Genomic DNA, 22,738 nt, shown 5'->3' on the forward strand with positions numbered 1-22,738 from the left:
AATGTCTAAGCCTTAGAGAGTTGGAGGTAGCTGAGTGAAGGGTTAGAGAAAGAAGGTATTTTGGAAGAGAGCATTGGATTTAGTGTTGGCACTGGCCCCAGAAAGCCTTGTGGGCAATGCAAAGGTTCTTGAACTTGATCCTTGCAGCCAGTGGAGAGATTTCAGGGCTGGAGAAATACAATCCCAGGGCTTGAGGCCAAGGCTAAGTCTTGCAGTCCTGTTCTGGATTATTTGCAGATGACGGAGACTAGAGGAAGACAGATTGAGAAAGTGGCTGTTGCAGTAGTCCAGCTTAGAGACAGTGAGCTTCTGGTGGAGAGTGAGAAAGGGAAGAGTCCCTTTGAGGAGGAGCAGCTGGTAGTGGGACTTCTTGGTGATGTCCGAGATGTTAGGAGAGAAAGAGAGTGTGGCGTTGAAGATGGCACCAACGTTTTTTGCCTCGCAGGAAGGCAAAGGAAGAGGGCCCAAGGTGGTCTGCTATAGTGAGAGAGGAAACACAGTGGCAAGGGTCCCAATGAGAAGGATCTCTGTCTTACTGGCATTAAGGCAGAGATTGTTGGAGGCGCACCAATCTTGAATCGTGGATAGACAGTCAGGAATGAGCAAGAGAGGAGAGGAGGATGAGGGGAGCCTGAAGGAAAGCTGAGTCCTCCGCACAACACTGAAAGTTAGAGGATAAGGTAGAGATCAGGGAGGCCAAAGTGGCCAAGTAGAGGTTGAAAAACCAGCGTGAGAGGATAGAGCCCTGGGGAATGCCACAGGTAGAGAGAGGTGGCGGAGAGAATGGGACCACGATCGACCTGGGAGCGGAGTGGCGGTCCAAGTGGAAGTAGGTCAGTCACTCTAGGGTCTGATCTGTGATGCCCAGGTTCTCACAGAGTCGATTGATCAGGATGGCGATGTTGACCCTGTCGAAAGCAGAGGAAAGATGAAGGATGAGAATAGAAGGAATGCTGGAATCAAGGTTAGAGAGCAGCACAGGTGTTAAGGAGAGCAGTTTCCATGCCTCTGGCAGCTCTGAAGCCAGACCGATGGTCATGGAGACAACCAACAGATTCAGTGTGGAGAGTAAGCTGGGAGATGGCAAGCTTTTCCAAGAGTTTGCGCAGGAAAGGTGGAGATTGGGCGATAGTTTTCCAGCAGGTAGGATCAGCAGACTGCTTCTTGAGGAGTGGGTGCACAAGAGAGTGCTCAAAGGGAGGGGGGAACATTGCAGTGGCGAAAGAGTGATTACAGAAATCGGCCAAGGCTGGAGCGAGGGTGTCAATATGGGCTTTGATGGTTCTGGAGGAGCAGCGGAGCACCTGTTTGGACGACACTTTCATAGATCAGACTTGTCTAGAAACCTCGTCAGGTGTTGTCAGAGAGAAAGAGGAAAAAGGAGGAGGAGAGAAGAGATGGCCAAAATGGGCCGAGAGAGGAAGAGGACATAGAGGACAGGATGTCCTGGGATTTAGCAGAGAAATGAGAGGCCAGAGCTGTACAGAGGGCATGGGAGGGAACAGAAGAGGTATAGACCACAACAGGATTGACCAGTTCCTTGCAGATTTTAAAGAGTTTGGCCATGTTGTTCGAGGCCATGGAGACACATGCTTTATTGTGTGCTCTCTTCTTGATGAGTGTTATTGCTTTGACTGGCATTTTGCTGAAAACAGTCTAGGTATGTCTAAATGTGGCCTGGCATTCTGTACTATAATGTTATTACGTGTTTACACTGGTCTACATTGTGCAGCCAGTTGGAAGCATTAATGTTCCTGTGCACTGTTGGTGACTTGCATGTATTGGATTGTGTTACCCTACAAAACAATTGCAAACACTCTGGCTTTATAGCCAATTTATCTCAGAAAGTGTGCTGTATATTGCATTAAAACACATATTTATATCTTTTTCCTAGTGCAGTGTGCGGCATACCCCTTCAGCAGCACGTTCATGCGTATTGTGCAAGCGTGACAGTCTAGGCAGGCCCAGAGTGTGGCGCAACCCGTGATTTGTTGCCGAGTTGGGGGGCCCCCTCAGCATGGCTCGCAGGGGGGCCCCCACATTTTGTGTTACGCCACTGAGGAGGGCAACTGGTGGTTTGCAGGGGTAACTGACATGAGAAGGGTAGTGAAAAGGAGGGGAACTGGTGGGTTGCAGGGGTAACTGACATGAGAAGGGGAGTGAGGAGGAGGGGTACTGGTGGGTTGCAGGGGTAACTGACATGAGAAGGGAAATGAGAAAGAGGGGAACTGGTGGGTTGCAGGGGTAACTGACATGGGAATGGGAGTGAAGAGGAGGGGAACTTCTGGTGGGGAAGAAGTTCCAGAGGTGGGGAAGTTCATAAGGAGGGAATTCCCAAAAGAGGAAAACGTCTAGAGGGGTAAAACACTGCGGCAGAAGTCTGAGAAGCCAATCCATGGTTTATACGGGAGGAGGGAGGTTGGGGTAGAGGGGCACAGGAAAACTGACAATGACTGCAGGGTGTGGAGGAAATGTTAGAAAAGCAGCATGTCTGTGTATGCTTTTTTAAGGGGAGGCTGGTGGAGGAGCCTGCCTCTGCATTATTTTAAAGGGGGTGGGGGAGTCCTAATATGGGTTGCACTCGTGGCATTTGTGCGAAGTTAGGGGGCTTTGCACCAGTAATATTGACATGGTGGGATGGCGGAGCCAGCCCGTTGCAAGATTTTAAAAAAGCATTTCCTTTCTTTCAAGCAGTCGAGGCTCTGCTCGTGTTTCCCTCGGCAATGGCATGAAACTTGAGATGCGCCCAAGCCCTAGAGAGCTTCGCCGCCTCTACCTTAAAATTCTGCCAAACAGTGCAGCACATTCACACATGTTGCTCATGCTTTTTGATGCATAGATAGGATGCCAAATGTAAAGATGAAGGGTGGTGTTATGCACGCCGAAATGCACCATTGTGTTTACCAAATATCTGCCCCTTTGCCCTTTCCAGCGGTTTCTGTCACCTTCCCGGTCACTGAGCTCCAGTCTCCGTGGAGGCTGGTGGATAATTAGCAGTGTGGCGCAGCCCCATTCATTATGCACCAGCCATTCCTCACTATGTCATGCACAAAGCTTTATTTCAGGGGCTCGATGCCAGAGGTCAAAGTGGGCGGGAACGAAGTGGTACAACGTTCCCTTACTCGTTTGGGAAATAAGTGAGCATTCCCTTACTTTAACCCAAAGCACTGTTGCAGGACACCAGTGATGAATACCTGTATCTGTGTATTACGTAACTTCTTCCAGGATGAGTATTTGAATCTGGGTTGTGTGGGTAACACTACAGTGGCATGCCATGCTGAGCTGTTATGCAGGTGGTGGAATACTGTTGTTCCTTTGTATAGACTGCTGGGCCCAAACGCGCATTTTCAAGCAGTCACGTGGCCCCGTTCTCGACACTGATATGTGCCTTCTGCAATTGATCACGGGTTTCTGCTGCCACCGTGTCTGTACAGGTAATGGGCAGGGGGTGATGTGTGCCTTCTGCAATTGATCACAGGTTTCTGCTGCCACCGTGTCTGTACAGCTAATGGGCAGGGGGGTGATGTGTGCCTTCTGCAATTGATCACAGGTTTCTGCTGCCACCGTGTCTGTACAGCCAATGGGCAGGGGGGTGATGTGTGCCTTCTGCAATTGATCACAGGTTTCTGCTGCCACCATGTCTGCACAGGTAATGGGCAGGGGGGTGATGTGTGCCTTCTGCAATTGATCACAGTTGTCTGCTGCCCCCTTGTCTGTACAGCTAATGGGCAGGGGGGTGATGTGGGCCTTCTGCAATTGATCACAGGTTTCTGCTGCCACCATGTCTGCACAGGTAATGGGCAGGGGGGTGATGTGTGCCTTCTGCAATTGATCACAGTTGTCTGCTGCCCCCTTGTCTGCACAGGTAATGGGCAGGGGGGGGTGATGTGTGCCTTCTGCAATTGATCAAGGGTTTCTGCTGCCACCATGTACAGCTAATGGGCAGGGGGGTGATGTGTGTGTTAGGGAGAATTCTCTGTTTAGGCTGAATTACCTAACCTAGTGAGTCCCCCAGCAGCTTTGCTGGATTTCTGGAGTTTGTTTTTTTCCATCCTGCCAAGAGTGAGACTCTTTTCTCCCACTCTTGGACGTGTATGTGTGTGTAATTCCTTTGAAATGTCAATGTGTTCGATGGGCTATGGGGTCTTTTACTCCATAAGGTCTCATATGTTTTTCTATGTGTGTTACACCGCACCCTACGTGCCGTAACACGGGGGCGTCCTAGCGGATCCCCCACCATAGACTCCATACCCGGGGACTGACTACTGTCTCCCCGGGCATGTAAAGTCACCATTGGCTTTACTAGACCTAAATTTACTAACAGGACTAGTACAAACCATCTTATTGTGGACGTACTAGTAGGGGTAATTCGATTACTCCTAGACCTGTTACTCGAGGGGGCACTGTCCCGTCCCCCCTCGTCGAGTTTTGGCTGGTGGCAGTGGAAACTACTTGTTATGTTCGACCCCGAGCATAACCCTATGGGATTCGTCCCATTGTTGGAGATTGATACTTTTTCTCGTTAATCTCTAACGTACCACCGATCTACTTATCTTAAATAAGTTTATCGGATGGTATTTTCTGCCAGAACTCGGCTCGTAAAACGGCGTCTGTGTTCGTCTCTGTGACTCCTAAACCAAAGGTCGAGCCCTTTGTTCCACTTTTGGCGGGCTCTGTACAGAGACCCTCCAAAGTGGTGCCATTCTGTCTGGGTTACCTCAGGGGTGTGGGAGGGGGTTTAGGCACCCTGGACCGAGTTGCCTTGCCAACTCAGGTCGCACTCTGGAGTGATTGGCCCAAGTGGTGAGCGTTCCCGCTCACCACTTAGCATGTGTTGATTGACAGCTAGGCTGAATGAATGGGGGTTTTCTGCATAAAAGCAGGGCTTTTGGAACTGGATCTTCAGAAGTCGCACAGGACCTAAGAATCCAACGAGGGTAACGCTGAGCCGACCTGCACAACGACACCTCCGGTGGAGCCCTGCGGAACCGACTCACCACTTCCCGACGACAGAGGAGATCTCCCTGCCGGAGAGTCTCTTCCCCTGACTGGTGGGAACAACCAGTCCCCTTTGCTTTTTATTCGCCTCAGGACGCAGTGGTCGAATTGCCCGTGCAGAGCACCTCGGCAACCGGATAGCCACTACCCCTGAACCGCGACCAAAAGGTGGTGTCTTGTGACGGAGCACTCCGCGGCTGGTCTCTTCCCTGGTGGTGCACCGGAGTTCATTTTCTTCGACGACGAGATCATCTCTACTCTTGGCAAAGACCCGACGTGCATCCACCACCAGGAACAACTGTCCCCGCCGGAGCTGCCCTCCACAACAAGGTACCGTGTCCGCCTGGCTTCCCTTTCGATCGGTTCGAGTGAGGTGTCTTAATCCTCTCCATTCCGTTGGGTCGCCTCCAAGCTTTTCTCAGTCTTTGTTCTGAACTGGTTCAATCTACCGATAACAATTTGCTATAAAGACTTGAATGCATCTCCTCTAGAGACTTTTTGGGACATCGCGCCTTGCCTCTCTCCGAGTGGGCCTGGCCTCTGAACTTTACGATCTATTGTGATTCTTGCCTTCCTGCCTTGCATTTTATCCGCTAGGATTGAACTGTGTTGATTTCATGACCTGCCTATCTTTTTCTCTCCCGTCCTAACTAATATTCGAGTGTCATCTGGGTTGAGATATACACCTCTGTCTGAAAATAAGTGGTACCGGTAGAACCTAGAGTTGTCGATATTGCTAGGGGGATTGATCGTCTTCTTCGTAGAGTAATTGTGTTTGATTTGTTTGCCGTGATTTGCCTTAGTGTTTTTCATAGATGTTCTGTTATAAATAAATGCCTTAATATCTTTACACTAAGCTTCGTTGCATGTTTGCTTGTTTTGCTGTGAAGAATTGTCCTATTTTGTATACTCCACATACTGCTCAACTTTTCTTGAGAGAAGTCTGACTGCTCAGCCACAGCTACCACGTGAATCTGTGTGGTGTAGACTGCTACCAAGTGGGTTCACCGCCAACGCCTGTAGTTCTAAATCTTTTGCAGTGGTCCCAGAGGGAACTGCACAGGTTTCCGCCTAACAGTGTGCCTTCTGCAATTGGTCAAGGGTTTCTGCTGCCACCGTGTCTGTACAGCTAATGGGCAGGGGGGTGATGTGTGCCTTCTGCAATTGATCACAGGTTTCTGCTGCCACCGTGTCTGTACAGCTAATGGGCAGGGGGTGATGTGTGCCTTCTGGAATTGATCACAGGTTTCTGCTGCCACCATGTCTGCACAGGTAATGGGCAGGGGGGTGATGTGTGCCTTCTGCAATTGATCACAGTTTTCTGCTGCCCCCTTGTCTGTACAGCTAATGGGCAGGGGGGTGATGTGGGCCTTCTGCAATTGATCACGGGTTTCTGCTGCCGCTGTGTCTGCACAGGTAATGAGCAGGGGGGGTGATGTGTGCCTTCTGCAATTGATCAAGGGTTTCTGCTGCCACCGTGTACAGCTAATGGGCAGGGGGGTGATGTGTGTGTTAGGGAGAATTCTCTGTTTAGGCTGAATTTCCTAACCTAGTGAGTCCCCCAGCAGCTTTGCTGGATTTCTGGAGTTTGTTTTTTTCCATCCTGCCAAGAGTGAGACTCTTTTCTCCCACTCTTGGACGTGTATGTGTGTGTAATTCCTTTGAAATGTCAATGTGTTCGATGGGCTATGGGGTCTTTTACTCCATAAGGTCTCATATGTTTTTCTATGTGTGTTACACCGCACCCTACGTGCCGTAACACGGGGGCGTCCTAGCGGATCCCCCACCATAGACTCCATACCCGGGGACTGACTACTGTCTCCCCGGGCATGTAAAGTCACCATTGGCTTTACTAGACCTAAATTTACTAACAGGACTAGTACAAACCATCTTATTGTGGACGTACTAGTAGGGGTAATTCGATTACTCCTAGACCTGTTACTCGAGAGGGCACTGTCCCGTCCCCCCTCGTCGAGTTTTGGCTGGTGGCAGTGGAAACTACTTGTTATGTTCGACCCCGAGCATAACCCTATGGGATTCGTCCCATTGTTGGAGATTGATACTTTTTCTCGTTAATCTCTAACGTACCACCGATCTACTTATCTTAAATAAGTTTATCGGATGGTATTTTCTGCCAGAACTCGGCTCGTAAAACGGCGTCTGTGTTCGTCTCTGTGACTCCTAAACCAAAGGTCGAGCCCTTTGTTCCACTTTTGGCGGGCTCTGTACAGAGACCCTCCAAAGTGGTGCCATTCTGTCTGGGTTACCTCAGGGGTGTGGGAGGGGGTTTAGGCACCCTGGACCGAGTTGCCTTGCCAAATCAGGTCGCACTCTGGAGTGATTGGCCCAAGTGGTGAGCGTTCCCGCTCACCACTTAGCATGTGTTGATTGACAGCTAGGCTGAATGAATGGGGGTTTTCTGCATAAAAGCAGGGCTTTTGGGACTGGATCTTCAGAAGTCGCCACAGGACCTAAGAATCCGACGAGGGTAACGCTGAGCCGACCTGCACGACGACACCTCCGGTGGAGCCCTGAGGAACCGACTCACCACTTCCCGACGACAGAGGAGATCTTCCTGCCGGAGAGTCTCTTCCCCTGACTGGTGGGAACAACCAGTCCCCTTTGCTTTTTATTCACCTGAGGACGCAGTGGTCGAATTGCCCGTGCAGAGCACCTCGGCAACCGGATAGCCACTACCCCTGAACCGCGACCAAAAGGTGGTGCCTTGTGACGGAGCACTCCGCGGCTGGTCTCTTCCCTGGTGGTGCACCGGAGTTCATTTTCTTCGACGACGAGATCATCTCTACTCTTGGCAAAGACCCGACGTGCATCCACCACCAGGAACAACTGCCCCCGCCGGAGCTGCCCTCCACAACAAGGTACCGTGTCCGCCTGGCTTCCCTTTCGATCGGTTCGAGTGAGGTGTCTTAATCCTCTCCATTCCGTTGGGTCGCCTCCAAGCTTTTCTCAGTCTTTGTTCTGAACTGGTTCAATCTACCGATAACAATTTGCTATAAAGACTTGAATGCATCTCCTCTAGAGACTTTTTGGGACATCGCGCCTTGCCTCTCTCCGAGTGGGCCTGGCCTCTGAACTTTACGATCTATTGTGATTCTTGCCTTCCTGCCTTGCATTTTATCCGCTAGGACTGAACTGTGTTGATTTCATGACCTGCCTATCTTTTTCTCTCCCGTCCTAACTAATATTCGAGTGTCATCTGGGTTGAGATATACACCTCTGTCTGAAAATAAGTGGTACCGGTAGAACCTAGAGTTGTCGATATTGCTAGGGGGATTGATCGTCTACTTCGTAGAGTAATTGTGTTTGATTTGTTTGCCGTGATTTGCCTTAGTGTTTTTCATAGATGTTCTGTTATAAATAAATGCCTTAATATCTTTACACTAAGCTTCGTTGCGTGTTTGCTTGTTTTGCTGTGAAGAATTGTCCTATTTTGTATACTCCACATACTGCTCAACTTTTCTTGAGAGAAGTCTGACTGCTCAGCCACAGCTACCACGTGAATCTGTGTGGTGTAGACTGCTACCAAGTGGGTTCACCGCCAACGCCTGTAGTCCTAAATCTTTTGCAGTGGTCCCAGAGGGAACTGCACAGGTTTCCGCCTAACAGTGTGCCTTCTGCAATTGGTCAAGGGTTTCTGCTGCTACCGTGTTTGTAAAGGTAATGGGCAGAGGGGTGATGTGTGCCTTCTGCAATTGATCACGGGTTTCTGCTGCCACCGTGTCTGTACAGGTAATGGGCAGGGGGTGATGTGTGCCTTCTGCAATTGATCAAGGGTTACTGCTGCCACCGTGTCTGTAAAGGTAATGGGCAGAGGGGTGATGTGTGCCTTCTGCAATTGATCAAGGGTTTCTGCTGCCACCGCGTCTGTACAGGTAATGGGCAGGGGGGTGATGTGTGCCTTCTGCAATTGGTCAAGGGTTTCTGCTGCCACCGTGTCTGTAAAGGTAATGGGCAGAGGGGTGATGTGTGCCTTCTGCAATGGATCTCGGGTTTCTGCTGCCACCGTGTCTGTACAGGTGATGGGCAGGGGGGTGATGTGTGCCTTCTGCATTTGATCACAGGTTTCTGCTGCCACCGCGTACAGGTAATGGGCAGGGGGTTGCGGCTATACCCCTAGGCGTGTCGCTTAAGAGGTGGGAATGGCAGGTGATTGGGGGGAGGCTGCTTAAAGCTGCAGGCTGTGCTGTGGGGGACAATGACCAACTAATGGTGGGTATTTGAATGCTGCATTTTCTTTTGTTGTGTTCTGTCTGTTTTAATAGCACTGTGTGGGGTGCAGTGGAGAAAAGAACGATACAGTGTTTGCATTGTGCGGTTGCTGGGGAGTGGGGGGGCGGCTGGCGCGGGATTAGAAAGGGGCGGGGCAGGTTAACGTAGGTCCACTACTTTTTTATTTACACTTCGACCTTGGCTCTCTACATGACAGAATGGTTGCTGTTCTCTGCATGGAAAAACTCACTCCTGACCCTCATTTGCGGCAGTATCCCAAGTGAAGGCCTGCAAGGCTTATATCCCTGCAGACAGCAGATGGCAGCAACCAGGCACGGGCCACAGAAAAATTGATGGCGTCTCATTTAGATGCTTCACCAAAGTTTTTTATGGGTATGAAGGAGGTGGGCCACAGGCAGGGAAGTGTAAATTAACTTTGCTGCCAGCTTCCTGCTGTTGAGCATGCATTGGAAGAGGTGCAGCGCTGAGGGCCCAAGGCGAGGGACCGATCTTCACAATTATCAGGTATGTTTAAAAGAAATGTGTGTGTGCATGAGTGTTATGCCACTGTGAGTCTATTTAATTATGAGCTGTGTGTGAGTGCGTGTGGAGATGTGTGTGTGTGTGTATGTTTGTGTCTGTATGTGCATGGTGTGCATGATGCAGGAATTAGGGTTAAGGATCTGTGTGTGTGGTGGCGGTAGTGTAATTGTGCATCATGTAAATATTGCAGCAATGGGAAATGCTATCACAAATGAGCTCTTATAGGGTAAATACTGGCACTCTTGGGTAAAGCAATTGCAAGTTCATTTTTTACAGGGGAATGCCATCACAAGTAAGGTCTTATCGGGCAGGTGCTGGCATTTTTGGTGTTTTCTTATAAGGAAAAATACTGGCATTTTGGGCCTAAACGATCACAACTGCGTTCTAAAAGGGACAGATACTGGCATGTTTTGCACTGGTGACCAGGTGTGACCTCTGGGATCCCTTTTTCATAGCTTGCCCATTATTTTACTGAATTATGCCCAATCATTGGCCCCTGCTGACGCCTCCTTTCTCCTTCCCTCTTCCCTTTCACCCGCTCCGCTCCCACCCTCTGTGCTCTCTGATTGATGGCCGCAGCAAAGATGCACATCTTAGCTGGTAGTTCCAGGGCAGCCTGCCCGTGCAGCCTTCGACTAAGGGCCACAAGGCAAAGGGCAGCTCCTCCACCAAGCAGCTCCATTTCGGGTTTTCCTGTGATCGCCTGGGAAGCCTGTCGCAGTTAACCAGCAGCGACTGATAAGGTAAGTGTGGTGTGGGCGGCGAGTACAGCCATTACTCTAGTCCACTAAAACCCCTCCACTTTGTATTACCTAATTTCACATGCTCACATGCATTTAGCCCAACTGTGCTAGTTAATCATACTCTGCTTTTAGCCTGTGTCCGGTAGCTATAATCTGCTTTTAGCCCAACTGTGTCAGGTTGCCATACTCTGCTTTTAGCCTAACTTTGTCAGGTAGCCATATTCTGCTTTTAGCCTAATTGTGTTTGGAAGCCATATTCTGCTTTTAGTCTAACTGTGTCAGCTGGACATATTCTGCTTTTAGTCCAATTGTGTCAGGTAGCCATATTCTGCTTTTAGTCTAATTGTGTCAGGTAGCCATATTCTGCTTTTAGCATAACTGTGTCAGGTAGCCATATTCTGCGCTTAGCCTAATTGTGTCAGGTAGCCATATTCTGCTTTTAGCCTAACTGTGCCAGGTAGCCACGACTGAGTCTGGTTATATGGCCATTGCTGTGCCGGGGCTGAGTCTATGTGTTTTCCATTACTGTGTCTAAGTTGAATCTTGGTGTCTTTCCATTGCAGTGCTAGTTTTAATCTGGGTGTCTTTCCATTACTGTGCCGGGGCTGAGTCTAGGTGTTTTTGATTGCTGTGCCTGAGTTGAGTCTGAGTGTTTTTCTGTTGCTGTGCCAGATTGAATCTGGGTGTTCTTTCATTGCTGTGCTGGGGCTAATTGTTGATATTTTTCCATTACTGTGCCTAAATTGAATTTGGATGTCTTTCCATTGCTGTGCCAGGTTGGATCTGGGTGTCTTTCCTTTGCTGTGCCGGGGCTGAGTCTGGGTGTTTTTCCATTGCTGTGCCTAAGTTGAATCTGAGTGTCTTTCCATTGCTGTGCCAGGTTGAATCTGGATGTTTTCCTTTGTTGTGGCACATTTAAATCAAGTTGATCTTCAACTGCTGTGCCAAAGTTGTAACTGAGTATCTTTCGATTGCTGTGCCAAAGTAAAATTTGTGTGCCTTCCCATTGCTGTGCCAAAGCTGATTTAGATGGTTTTTGGGTCTAGAAAATGATTTGTACTTAGCACTAGGTGGATTTTGTGGTAGGAAATGTGTTGCACTTAGAGGGCTTTTGGGGGCAGGAAATGAGTTAAACTTTGATGGTTTTTGGGGGTAGGAAATGTGTTGCACTTGGATAGTGTCTGGGGGTAGGAGGTGAGTTGCTCTTGGATGGATTTTGGGGGTGGGAACTGAATTGCAATTAGATGGATTGTTGTGGTTGGGAAGGGTGTTGCACCTCAATGGATTTTTATCGAGGGTTAGGAATGGTGTTGCACTCTTCATTGGCATGTCCATTCACAGAGATGTTTAGGATTATATCCTGTCCTCAGCACTCTGAAGATCATAGGCAGAATTTTCTCAACACGCCTAAACCCTTTGAGGACATACTGTTAATTGCACTAAGAAGATGTATTCGGATTGCCCCTTCTGTGCTTAAAGATCCATCAGGATAGCTTGCCACTGCTCCAGGGCCTTGGTACTGACCTGACAGTATGATATTAGCCTGCTTGCAATACCTGTAAGGATAGCCATTAGGTGGTACCTAGATATGCGGGTAGCCTGTCATTGCAACTAGAAGAAAGCACAGGCAGGTTAATGCATGTGATACACTAAGAACTATTTCACGTACAATGTTTAGCCCGCCGATGACGCTCAAAGATATATGTTGGTAACTCTCCATTGCTTGTGTAACTGCTTAAGTTAGCGATTGCAACGCACAGTACTTACATGCAGGTATCCTTGATATTGCACTTATTAGCCTGCTTTGGTTAGTGTTTGTAGAACGTGGACAATATGTTGTAAAACAATAAAGGTAACCAGTCTATTGCGCTCAGAGAATCCAATTAGCCTAGTTTCTATGGTAGCCTGTCTGTCCCGCCTAGAAGATGTCCTAGGACAACCAGTCTATTGCACTTGGTAGACTTAAGGGTAGCTGGTCCATAGTGCCTAGAAAGGTCTACAAAGGTAGCTGGCTTTTTCTTCCCCACAGAAGATCGGATGACACAGCGACATCAAAGACAAGCTCCATCTGATCTCGAGGTCTGCATAAACGCACTACTTGCCGCAGGCACGGCTATCCATCCACGCACTCTAGACTGCAGCTATGACTATGACAAATTCGGTCTAGCTGGCCACATAACCACTTCGCTCTGAAACACCAGACTTGCCTCAACACCTCTGCCATTAGAATACAGCGACAACCTATCACAAAATCGGTCTAGCTGGGTACGCATCGCGTCTCCAATACTAGCGTTATGTTGTGACCTCTCTCAGCACCCACTCACATGCCTGACCTCTTGGGTTGCTTAGTGGAGCCCTGACAGCCCTCCTAAGTCTTTTTCTTGGCCAAGTGCACACACGCTTCTTAATCCTCCTCTTAGAACCCCATACCAGGACTTTGGCCCCCGAGGGTGTTCCTACCACAAAGTGCGTTGAGGCCATACAAAAGGGAAAAGGCACTATATAAATGACTACTACAATACAATACAAAACCATCATAAGTGTATTCTTACAGCAGCAAATCCTGGGAGTTTGGGCGCAGCCATCTCAAGTGTATTCGTACGTAGACAAATACTGCCACTGTGGGGGCAAAGCCATCAAAAGTGTGTTCTTACAAGAGCACATATGTCCATTTCTGGGCAAAGTCATAACAAGTCTCACAGCGGCAAACGCTAGCCTATAATTTTGGGAGAAATCCACAACATCTGTGTTCTTACAGTGGGAAATATTGGCATTACTGGGCAAAACAAAGATGAGTGTGTACTTACAGTGGAGGTATTGGCAACCTAAGGAAAAGCCTGGCATCCTGGCATATATGTTTAGCACTGGCATCTGAAAATCTGTTGGAAACATCTCCTCTGTACTGTTAGTGACATGGCATTGATTGCACTTTTTGATATGTTACCCAACACAAACGATTGGACGCATGGCTTTTCAAAGAAAGTGTTTTGAAAAGGCACCATTTTAACACATTATTTTTTAGATTTCTCAGGGGGAGAACCCCCCAAATTCTTCTTGGTTTATTTGTACTCATTCACAGCGCTCGGTCACTCGCACCCATTATATGGAAACATGTATCCCACCTTCCCTCATTGCAAAAAATCACCAGCTGCCACTGATCAATCTTGAAATGTTGCAGTGAACTTTTTAAAATCTTGGATCCATCACTGTCTGTGATAATGCTTTGCATATAGCGCCATGAGCAGCAAGAACGAAATAGAAAGCGCTATATGCTGATGCCCAGCCCAGTTGGATCAACCTAGGAACTATGGAGAATAAACAGCCTTCCGATGTGCCAAACTTGAACCCATTCTTCTGGAGCTGAGGTTGCCCCTGAGTCAGGCATGAGTGCCCGCTTTGCATGGCACCCTGGCACATGGGTGACTGCAAAAAGGGCAAAGAAACAGCGTGTCCTTAGGACATTGCCTGGTTCACAGACATCCCCCCTTCCCACCCTCTCCCTCTCGCTCGCACACACGAAGGCATGCACGCTATATATACACACACGCGCACATAGACTTCCACTACGAAGCCAAGGCACAGAGCTGCGGGCTGTTGCACAAGGAGTGGACGTGTCTCCCCCTCGCAGACGTCTTAAGGGAAAGAGCGCTTCTGGATGGCAGGTACGCGCGCCCCTTGCCGCAGACACGTATGCCTTCTAAACCCGTTCCTTAGAATGGGCGGCTGTCAGCGCCCTTGAGTCCGGAAAGGAGGCTGTGGGAGGGGCCGTGTGGGGAAAGGGAACACATTAAGTATTTATCCAGAGTCATCGGGCTGCTCTTGTCTGGTGGCGTCTCTGTAGCAGTTCGCACACAGTGCAGTTCAACGCGGAACGGAGCACGCCCATCTCGTGCTAGCGCCCAGTGTGATCGTGGGCATATCCCAGCGTCGGTGGCTGTGGCTTGGGAACTGACTGAGGAGGTAGGGGCTATATAGAAATCCATATGTGGTGACTTGGTAAATGGGGGATATGGTGACGCTTGTGCGAGGGGGTGTTGGAGTTAGGTGCACCTTTTCTGGGGTACGAGCTCTAGGCGGCAACGTTGGAGTAACGGCGACTACTCTTGCTGTGTGGGGGCGTCTGCTGGGGAGTGTGTGAGGGTCAATGAGAGTGTGGTGTGATGTATGCGGTGTCTTTCGGTGGCATGTGTCTAATGTCATGTCATGCACTATACATTGTTCTTATATAGTGCAAATCCTGCCATTCTGGCGGCAGTTTGGCATCTAGAAAAAATAAGAATGAGTGCAGGGTGAGTAGCTGGAGGCTGAGGTGTGAAATCTGAAGTGTTGAGGTGTGAGGGATAGAAGAAATACCCACGTCCTCTGTGCCGGGAAGTATTATGGGTGGTTTGCATTGGTAACACTGGGGTGTCTGTCTTTCCAAAGGGGAGACCCTAATACACATTAGCTGCCAGCGCTGGAATACTGGCGGAGGCGAGTGGCACTGTTCTGGACGTGGTAGGTATGTGATCGTGGGTGGAGGTGCTGCATGGCTCCATAGAGGTACTTCTCTATGCCTCCGCGATGGCGAGTGTGGAGGTGGGGGTGCTAGCAGGTGTTTGGCTGCAACAGGGATCCGTGCATGTAGTGTACCGTGGTAAGCAATTGAAAAGGTGAGCGGGTTGGGAGGGGGAGGGGAAAGATACATAATTGTTAGTAGTGATCAGGGTGGTAAAGTTCGCTCTGTGCTTGGTCTCATTTTTGTGCTGGTTTTTGAGTGGATGGTTTTGAAGAGACCTGTGCTCGTGGTTGATAAGCTGGACAGCGGATGAGTGAGCCGGGGCAAGTACTTAACTGTTGGTGCTTAGTTTTGTTTTTGTGCTGGTTGGATGCCCTTGAAAAGACCCATGTTTGTGGTTGAGAAGCTAGTCCCACGCGGAAGGGTTTTGGTCTGCAGATGAGAGAGTAAGGGCCAAGTTCTGAACTGTTGGTGCTTAGTTTCGTTTTTGTTCTGGTTGTTGGGTGGATGGTTTTGAATAGACCTGTGTTCGTGGTTGATAGGCTAGACACACTCTGAAGGGTTTTGGTCAGCGGATGAGTGAGCAGGGGCTAGTTCTGAACTGTTGGTGCTTACTTTTGTGTTTGTGCAGGTTGTTGAGTGGATGTTCTTGAAGAGACCTGTGTTCGTGGTTCATAGGCTAGATACACTCAGAAGGGTTTTGGTCAGCGGATGAGTGAGCAGGGGCAAGTTCTGTACTGTTGTTGCTTAGTTTTGTTTTTGTGCTGGTTGTTGGTTGGATGCTCTAAAAGGGACCTGTGTTCATGGTTGATGGGCTAGACCCAAGCTGAAAGGTTTTGGTCAGCAGATGAGAGAGCAGGGGCAAGTTCTGAACTGTTGGTGCTTAGTATTGTTTGTGTGCTGGTTGTTGGTTGGGTGCTCTTGAAGAGACCTGTGTTGATGGTTTATAGGCTAGACACATGCAGAAGGGTTTTAGTCACCGGATGAGAGAGCAGGGGCAAATTCTGAAATGTTGGTAATTAGTTTTGTTTTTGTACTGGTTGTTGAGTAGATGGTCTTTAAGAGACCTGTGTTTGTGGTTGATAGGCAAGACGCACGCAGAACGGGTTTGGTCAGCGGATGAGAGAGCAGGGGCAAGTTCTGAAATGTTGGTGCTTAATTTTGTTTGTGTGCTGGTTGTTGGTTGGGTGCTCTTGAAGAGACCTGGTTGATGGTTGATAGGCTAGACTCATGCAGAAGGGTTTTAGTCAGCGGATGAGAGTGCAGGGGCAAGTTCTGAAATGTTGGTGCTTAGTTTTGTTTGTGTGCTGGTTGTTGAGTGGATGGTCTTTAAGAGACCTGTGTTTGTGGTTGATAGGCTAGACGCACGCAGAACGGGTTTGGTCAGCGGATGAGAGAGCAGGGGCACGTTATGAACTGTTGGTGCTTGGTTTCGTTTTTGTGCTGGTTGTTGAGTGGATGGTCTTGAAGAGACCTGTGTTTGTGGTTGATAGGCTAGTCGCAAACAGAAGGGTTTTGGTCAGTGGGTGAGAGAGCAGGGGCAAGTTCTGAAATGTTGGTGCTTAATTTTGTTTGTGTGCTGGTTGTTGGTTGGGTGCTCTTGAAGAGACCTGGTTGATGGTTGATAGGCTAGACTCATGCAGAAGGGTTTTAGTCAGCGGATGAGAGTGCAGGGGCAAGTTCTGAAATGTTGGTGCTTAGTTTTGTTTGTGTGCTGGTTGTTGGTTGGGTGCTCTTGAAGAGACCTGTGTTGATGGTTAATAGGCTAGACTCATGCAGAAGGGTTTTAGTCAGCGGATGAAATAGCAGGGGCAAGTTCTAAACTGTCAGTGCTTAGTTTTGTTTTTGTGTTGGTTGTTGGTTGGATGCTCTTAAAAAGACCTGTGATCGTGGTTGATAGGCTGGACGCATGCAGAAGGTTTTTGGTCAGCGGATGAGTGAGCAGGGGCAAGTTCTGAAATGTTGGTAATTAGTTTTGTTTTTGTGCTGGTTGTTGAGTGGATGGTCTTGAAGAGACCTGTGTTTGTGGATGATAGGCCAGACACACGCACACAGGTTTTGGTCAGCGGATGAGAGGGCAGGGGCAAGTTCTGAACTGTTAGTGCTTAGTTTTGGTTTTGTGCTGGTTGTTGAGTGGATGGTCTTGAAGAGACCTGTGTTTGTGGTTGATAGGCTAGACACACTCGGAAGGGTTTTGGTCAGCTGATGAGTGAGCAGGGGCAAGTTCTGAACTGTTGGTGCTTAGTTTTGTTTTTGTGCTGGTTGTTGGTTGGGTGCTCTTGAAGAGACCTGTGTTGATGGTTGATAGGCTAGACACATGCAGAAGAGGTTTAGTCAGCGGATGAGAGAGCAGGAGCAAGTTCTGAACTGTTGGTGCTTAGTTTTGTTTTTGTTCTCGTTGTTGGGTGGATGGTTTTGAATAGACCTGTGTTCTTGGTTGATAGGCAAGTCGCAAGCAGAAGGGTTTTGGTCAGTGGATGAGAGAGCAGGGACAAGTTCTGAACTGTTGTTGCTTACTTTTGTTTTTGTGCTGGTTGTTGAGTGGATGTTCTTGAAGAGACCCTGTGTTCGTGGTTGAAAGGCTAGACACACCAGGAAGTGTTTTAGTCAGCGGATGAGTGAGCAGGGGCAAGTTCTGAAATGTTGGTGCTTAGTTTTGTTTTCATGCTGGTTGTTGGTTGGATGTTCTTGAAGAGACCTGTGTTCGTGGTTGATAGGCTAGACACACGCAGAAGGGTTTTGGTCAGCGGATGAGAGGGCAGGGGCAAGTTCTGAACTGTTGGTGCATAGTTTTGTTTTTGTTCTCGTTGTTGGTTGGATGATCTTGAAGAGACTTATGTCATGGTTGATAGGCTAGACACACGCAGAAGGGTTTTGGCCAGTGGATGAGAGAGCAGGGGCAAGTTCTGAACTGTTGGTGCTTACTTTTGTTTTTGTGCTGGTTGTTAGTGGATGTTCTTGAAGAGACCTGTGTTCGTGATTGATAGGCTAGACACACTCTGAAGGGTTTTGGTCAGCGGGTGAGAGGGCAGGGGCAAATTCTGAACTGTTGGTGCTTAGTTTTGTTTTTGTGCTGGTTGTTGGTTGGATGCTCTTGAAGAGACCTGTGTTGATGGTTGATAGGCTAGACACATGCAGAAGGGTTTTAGTCAGCGGATCAGAGAGCAGGGGCAAGTTCTGAACTGTTGGTGCTTAGTTTTGTTTTTGTTCTGGTTGTTGGTTGGATGCTCTTGAAGAGACATGTGTCTTGTTTGATAGGCTGGACACACGCAGAAGGGTTTTGGCCAGCGGATGAGAGAGCAGGGGCAAGTTTTGAACTGTTGGTGCATAGTTTTGTTTTTGTTTTGGTTGTTGGTTGGATGCTCTTGAAGAGACATGTGTCGTGGTTGATAGGCTAGACACACGCAGAAGGGTTTTGGTCAGTGGATGAGAAAGCAGGGGCAAGTTCTGAACTGTTGGTGCTTAGTTTTGTTTTTGTTCTGGTTGTTGGTTGGATGCTCTTGAAGAGACATGTGTTGATGGTTGATAGACTAGACACATGCAGAAGGGTTTTAGTCGGCGGATGAGAGGGCAGGGGCAGGTTCTGAACTGTTGGTGCATAGTTTTGTTTTTGTTCTGGTTCTTGGTTGGATGCTCTTGAAGAGACATGTGTTGATGGTTGATAGACTAGACACATGCAGAAGGGTTTTAGTCGGCGGATGAGAGAGCAGGGACAAGTTCTGAACTGTTGGTGCTTAGTTTTGTTTTTGTTCTGGTTGTTGGTTGTATGCTCTTGAAGAGACCTGTGTCATGGTTGATAGGCTAGACACACGCAGAAGGGTTTTGGTCAGTGGATGAGAGAGCAGGGGCAAATTCTGATCTGTTGGTGCATAGTTTTGTTTTGTGCTGGTTTTTAAGTGGATGTTCTTGAAGAGACCTGTGTTCGTGGTGCTAGACGCACACAGAAGGGTTTTGGTCAGCGGATGAAAATTGCAGGGGCAAGTTCTGAATTGTGGGTGTTTAGTTTTGTTTTCGTGATGCTTGTCGGGTGGTGGTGATTTGGGGATGTCTTGAAGAGTTTTGTGTTTTTGGTTTTGGGTTTGACCGCCAAGGAGGGTTCTGCTGAACAGGAGGGCGCCCAGTGACATTGCAGTCGAAGCGAGGGATCCACTTCATGTGCCTGATGTGCAATATGTGCTTCAATTGGCTCATACAAGCAGCACTTCGGGGAGACCACAGGCCGCACCAAGGACCCTCAGCTCCACTTCCCAGGAGAACACCACCTCTGTGGGCCCGGCCCTCCCGGATCCACAGCCGGAGCGTACCCTCGCTGGGGTCAGCTTACACCTTTGGTGTAAACCGCAGACAACAATGTAGAGTGCTCAGTGGCTCCCTTGCAACCTGTGTGTAAATACAACCAAAACACCCACAAATGGAGTGTTAATGAGCCATTCAGAAAGTCCATGTGCTTTTAGTGGCCTATTCAAATACAAAACTACTTTAAATGATGTAATCAGACAATGCATGTCATTTGATCTCCTGATTTGCTTAGTAAATATGCTTTCACTCTCTAATGAACTTCAATATCATGTTATAAGCCATTTTATCTAGTGATCGATTCTGGCAGTGAATGGACTTTCGTTGGCAGAGTCTAGTGGAGCACACTCTATTGAAGTCTGAGGCAGGGAGTGAATACAGATATGTACTTGTTCTTGCAACACTCTAATTTAATGCTCTAACATATGCGATTCCCCGGTTCAATACTAGTCACTCAATCCACAAACGAAGCATGAAATAGAAAAGGAACTCTTTGGATTCAAACCCGTGACCCATACAATACAACCAGCTCTGAAGCGGCTGCATTGACCCACTGAGCTATCTACCTATCCTAAAGCGCTTTTCGAGGCCGGTAACGTACTGGCTGGATTTGCTTCTCCTGATGCGACTTTAGTGAAGCTGTCCAGCCCAGCAGCTCATTCTGAGGGATTTCACCCCAGAACCAGGGGACAGGCGCAGACTGCGCCTACGGAACACCCACACATTAGGTGAGATAAAGCAGTTGCCTCGGGACTGCATTCCACGCACTTGCTTCTGTCCTTTGTGTTTTTCCTTCACACGATAAAGATCGCTTAGATGAGGAAGAAACGCTCGCTGCAGTGTTCTGTTATCCCACCTTATTCTGCCGAAGAGCCCTGTTGGAGTAGGAACGGTAATGCACGGTGTCATCTGTACCAAAACATGGACTCCTGTGCATTTAATGCTGGGCTAACCCTTGCTTTTCACATTGATTTCTTGCAAAACCCAAGAATAATGGGATGCTCCCAGGCGTCCCTTAATGCCAATTTGACAATCAGGGGCCAGATTACAGAAACTTTGCACCGGTGCAAGTGCTATTAGCACTAGGGCAACGTTTGCCCTATTTTTAAAAACACTGGGACACATTAATACACCATTGCACCTCGACAAGTGCAGTTTGGCATATTATAAGCACCAGAGCTAAAATTACCGCAGTGCTAAAAAGATACATTTTTGATGCATTTTTGTATCAGGGCAAAGTTTGCCCTAGTGCTAATAGCGTGCAAACTTTGCATTTGTACCGGTGCAAAGTTTCTGTAATCTGGCCCCTGAAAGTCCGGCCTACAGCCATAGATGGGAGATCATTGGTGTTGCACGACATACTCTCATAGTAATGTTACTATTGTATACCATGCAGGGTCAATGGTGTGTGTAATGAAAACAACCACCGTGAGTAAAATAATTAGTAACGGGCAGTAAAAATACACATCAATTTCCATGTGAAAATTGATGCCAGATAAAGCTTAACTGCGTGCACCATTCCGTGCTATCGTTATTTATTTCATTGTTTTTTTATAATGTGCCTATCACCATACCCAAGTTTGGTTTCTAAGCGCGGGTCCGGGTTTCAAACATCTGCTGCTTTGCGTGGTCCTGCTTCCAAGACCAGCACGTTGCCCCTGTGCTATCCTTCTTCGCATCTCTCTGTACCTAGATGTAGGGCTGTGGTTTGGTCTGGTTCCTGGGAACATGAGCAACCTGACCATGGGATATACACGCTAACAATATGAGTGACTGAACAGAAGCTTTAGAGGTGAACAAGTATATATATCCTGGTCCGTCACTAGCATATGAGGCCAATATGTACATTTTGACAACTGAAGAGTTTGCTTAATGCATAGTTTCATTAGATCAGCCCAGGCGCAAGGATAGGTAGCCATGGAGCTTAATTGCTAGATGAAGTAGAACACGGGGGATCTAAGGACGAGGCCAGATACATCCAAATTAGGATGAATTCTATGGATGGGGCACGTTTGGGGCTCCACATAGCTCTTTTTAGTTTTCTAGTTAATGAATATTGAAAACATTATTTGCCATCTTAATTTTTAGATCTTTCTGCGGTGCACACCCTGTTTGAATCACTAAGTCTGTCACAGGAAATGCCATTGTTGTCTTTAAACAGTTTCTGCCTGAAGCATGTCCTCACTAATTAGGGACTGATACATGTTGGGTGTCCATGCACATCTATGGAACTTGCTTTCTGTGCAGGTTGGAAGTACATATACGCATGTACATACATATATCACTCTGACATTTTGGTCAACTCTTGACATCTAAATATGTGTAAACTATGATACAGATGAAATGTTTTTTTTACAATGGTCTTGTGATTTCACGTTTGAATATACGTGAAATGGCACAAGTAGAAAGACTATGTTTCATTCGTGTATAGGGAGAAAAAAATAATCTTAGGCAAGACTAAGTGTATGACAAATTTGAAAAAAATTGAATGCAGACTTAAAATTGCATATTTTGAACTAGACAAGTCAACTAACTCAATGTTCTAATAACGGATGTGAGTGGTCATTGATTACATTCATTGTTAACATTCCCAGAATACCCCACCCCATTCACCCCAGACCATGTGCATGTGACCTCAATAAAGAGTACCGTTTGAAATATGTTCCCTGTTAGGATTGTCTTCTAAAATACCTCTATGGCGCCCCAACATTCTAAATTAGTTTGCTGTGCTTTCTTATCCCACGTAAGCAACTGCAGCACCGGGAGTGAGGTTGGGAAGTGGTGGTAGATGCCCCCGGGCACCCAATGGCACTGCTAAAGATGAATAGCAGGGTTCGAGGGCTGCTGAGTGGACAGGTTCACAACACTGCACTCAGCAGGAGAGCCACCGATTGAAGCCCACCCTCACTCTGAAGTGCCAAGGAGCTGACACGTCTCCAGAACTTGGGCATTTGTGACCAGCCTTTGAAGGACGTGGAACACTATGCTAACAGAGGTTGTCTAAATCCGTGTTGTGGCATTTGTTTCTGTATGCTCAGATTGTAAAAAAAATAATTTCTGAGGAACTTTCATTTTGCTCCCTGCCCACCGCCCAGCATTCTCCCTAAATATTCGGGGACAGATGTTAGATCAGTAAATGGCCATTGTCGTGGAATCTGTGGGATGGGCTTTTCTGGGGCCACAAAGAAACATTGCCCGCTGGTCACTGGTTTTGTCATCTAGAAGCTCTGGTTGGGACCCGCCCCAGAAAACACCGTTAATTTATTGTTTTTCTGTTAAGGCCACTGCAAGGATAGGCCCCTTGTAGGGTCTTCCAAGCAAAGGGAAGGAGAAGGGGCGGGGTCTTCACAGGCTTTGGAAATATGCAGATCAGCTAAGTACAAGGGAAGGGGACCTGGAGAAGAGCACACTAAGTATACCACGAGCATAT

General features: G+C 48.0%; 1 protein-coding gene across 2 annotated transcripts in view; it reads left to right on the top strand.

Moving 5' to 3' along the window:
• Positions 1-14,076: 14,076 nt before the first annotated feature.
• TBXA2R (thromboxane A2 receptor) overlaps positions 14,077-22,738 on the top strand; it is a 475,380-nt gene continuing 466,718 nt past the window's right edge. Inside the window, exon 1 of one of the 2 annotated variants that reach the window (XM_069649435.1) lies at positions 14,077-14,176. The gene's annotated coding sequence lies outside the window, so the exon portion shown is untranslated. Of the gene's footprint in view, positions 14,177-14,315; positions 14,475-22,738 lie in introns of those variants that run through there. The other variant, XM_069649436.1, reaches the window with a different exon arrangement.

This window comes from Ambystoma mexicanum, chromosome 1p (genome assembly GCF_040938575.1).
Source record: "Ambystoma mexicanum isolate Mex_15411 chromosome 1p, UKY_AmexF1_1, whole genome shotgun sequence".
Lineage (NCBI taxonomy): Eukaryota > Metazoa > Chordata > Amphibia > Caudata > Ambystomatidae > Ambystoma > Ambystoma mexicanum.